The following is a 2,826-nucleotide window of genomic DNA, read 5'->3' as shown; positions in this document are numbered from 1 at the left end:
ATCCACCTCTTGCTTTGAGAGATCACTATGTGCCTAATGAATACAATGCACCCATATGTATTCAATTGCCACCATTTAGAGAACATCATTATGAAATTAAAACACAAACTATTTAAATGCTTCCTAACTTTCATGGACTTCCTAGTAAAGAACCTTACAAGCATTTAGATGAGTTTCTTGAAGTATGTTCCACCATAAAATATACGGACATACCGGAAGAGGTCTTAAGACTCAAACTTTTTCCATTCACCTTAAAAGACAAGGCAAAGTATTGGTTTAACAATCTTAGGCCTTTTTCAATCACTTCTTGGGCAGAAATGTAACAAGAGTTCTTGAAGGAGTACTATCTGGTTTCTAAGACCAATGCCATGAGGACCTCAATTCGAGAATTTTCACATGGGGATGGAGAAACATTTCATGAGGCATGGGAACGCTTTAATGAATTGCTTAGGAATTGTCCACATCATGACATGCCCAAATGGCAATTAGTTTAATACTTCTTTGAGAGCTTATCGGATAATTATAAGGGTATGATTGATGCTTCCATGGGTGGCTCATACATTGATAGGCATGAGGATGACGTGTGGTGTCTCTATGAAAGCATGAGTGAAAATTCTTTGCATGGAACACTATCATCCAAGAATAGTAGAAATTCACAAGGTAGGAAGAGTGTAGGCTTACATCAAGTCGAACATTCAAATGAAATAGCCACCGAAATGAAATGTTTGTCTCAAAGGTTTGATCAACTTTTGATTAACCAAAACTCGGCGAACCAAGTATCTTCCTTTCTTAACCATTCTCATCGTGCATTAAATGAAACATGTATGACTTGTTCTAGTGTTCTTCATTCTACTTCTCATTGTCCTCATGGACAAGTACATAATGAACCTAATGAACAAGTCAATGTGGTTTTTGTGAACCAAGGGAACAATCCTTATGGTACTCATTATAATCCAAGTTGGAGGAATCATCCGAATTTCTCTTGGAAAAACCAAGGAGAGGGCTCAAACCCTTCCCAAGGCGGTTTTCAAGGGAAGTACATTCCACATCCACTTCAAAACCAAGGATCCCAAGGTTATAGACCTTATCAATCACAAGGGAATCAATTTGCTAATTCTCATTTTCCCAACCAATCTTATTCCCAAAGTAATACTAGAAGTCCCGCCTTTAAAGAGAAAGTTTTAAATGCTTTGGGCATTTTAGAGGCTAACACTCAATTGCTTCATTCTCACTCTCAATCTATTGCAAAGCTAGAAACCCAAGTAGGGCAAATAGTAAGCACTCTTAATGCAAGAGAGAAGGGAAAGATGCCCATTAATGCCTCACTTAAACAATAATGTGTTGTGAAAACCATTCCTCATCAGAAGGCCATACCATTGAACATGTTAACGCGGTGACTACCTTGCAGAGTGGTAGAGTTGTGGACAATCAAGTTGAAATGTCCAATGAAGAGAGTGAACCGGTGCAACCTCAAGTTGTCACCCATCCCGTTTCACATCCCATTCCCCCTTCATTGCATATACATGACCTTGTAGATGAGAAAGTCTTAAAAGATGTGTTTGAAAAAGAAGTTTTGAAAAATGATGTTGAAAAGGTTTTATTGAAAAATGATTTAAAAACTTCTTGTGTTGAAGAGAGTTCAAAAGAAAATTTTAAAAAAGTGTTTGAACCAAATGTTCCATTTCCGGATGCCTTAAAAGGATCCATTTCAAAAGACAAGCAAAAGGCAAAAACCAATGAAATCATGGAAACATTTAGGCAAGTGAAAGTTAACCTTCCACTATTGGATGCAATCAAGCAAATTCCGGCTTATGCCAAATTCTTGAAAGACTTGTGCACCCAAAAGCGGAAGAATAAGAACCAAGCACCAAGAAAAGTGGTTTTGACTGAGCAAGTAAGCTCAATTTTGCAACATAACTCTCTTCCAAAGTTTAAGAACCCCGGTTCACCCACTACATCATACATTATTGGTGATCATATCATTAATCGGGCACTTCTTGACTTAGGAGCAAGTGTTAATCTTCTTCCATACTCGGTTTATGTCAAATTGGGCTTAGGTGAATTGAAACCGACGTCGGTAGTTTTGCAACTTGCTGACCGATCCATTAAGAAGCGTAGGGGTATAATTGAGGATGTTTTTATAAGAATTGACAAATTCTTCTTCCCAGTTGATTTCGTTGTCATAGACACGGAACCGGTTCCCAATCCTAAGAGCCAAATTCTTGTTATCCTTGGCCGTCCTTTCTTGGCAACCGCTAATGCCAACATCAATTGTAGGACGGGGATAATGAAGATTTCATTTGGCCACATGAAGGTGAAGTTGAATATCTTTAATCCCACACCTAATTCATTTGACAAATATGAAGAAGAAGTCAATGTTGTAGATGAATGTCATGATCTTCAATGCCAAGAGAATGAGCTTTTGTGTAAAACCAAAACTTCCAAAGCATCATCTTCAACCTTGCATTCTAAAAGTCTTGTTTCAAACTCTTGCTTTGAAAGGGCATGGAAGCCCAAAAGTTGTAATTGCATAGACAAGGGACCAAAGACTTCCTTTGAGCTTAGTCCAACAAGTTCTTTAAAGAACCATTTGTTGGGTGGAGTTCAAAACATTTATCACCCCAACAAGGAGGGGATGCATTATAAGATCTTTGATCCGGGCTAAAAGAGCCCAATGTCTTGCTAGAGATGTTAAAGACTAGCAAAAGTATTCGTAGGATGTCAAAACCCTATTCCTCCCCCATTTCTATCTTTCATTTCATTTCTTGCGAAATCTAGATACTTGTTTTTGGTTCATATGCATTTCAAGGAACTTTGGTGAGGATT

At 38.0% G+C, this 2,826-nt stretch overlaps 1 pseudogene; it reads right to left on the bottom strand.

The window, feature by feature from the left end:
- Positions 1-373: 373 nt before the first annotated feature.
- Positions 374-472, bottom strand: LOC132280512 (small nucleolar RNA R71; annotated as a pseudogene).
- Between the last annotated feature and the right edge of the window lie 2,354 nt (positions 473-2,826).

The sequence above is a fragment of the Cornus florida genome, unplaced genomic scaffold (genome assembly GCF_030987335.1).
Source record: "Cornus florida cultivar Cherokee Brave unplaced genomic scaffold, ASM3098733v1 CherokeeBrave_3.0.0_Hap2_Chr10, whole genome shotgun sequence".
In the NCBI taxonomy this organism is placed as follows: domain Eukaryota; kingdom Viridiplantae; phylum Streptophyta; class Magnoliopsida; order Cornales; family Cornaceae; genus Cornus; species Cornus florida.
The sequence above is the reverse complement of the archived record's forward strand: the minus strand, read 5'-3'. Positions and strand labels throughout refer to the sequence as shown.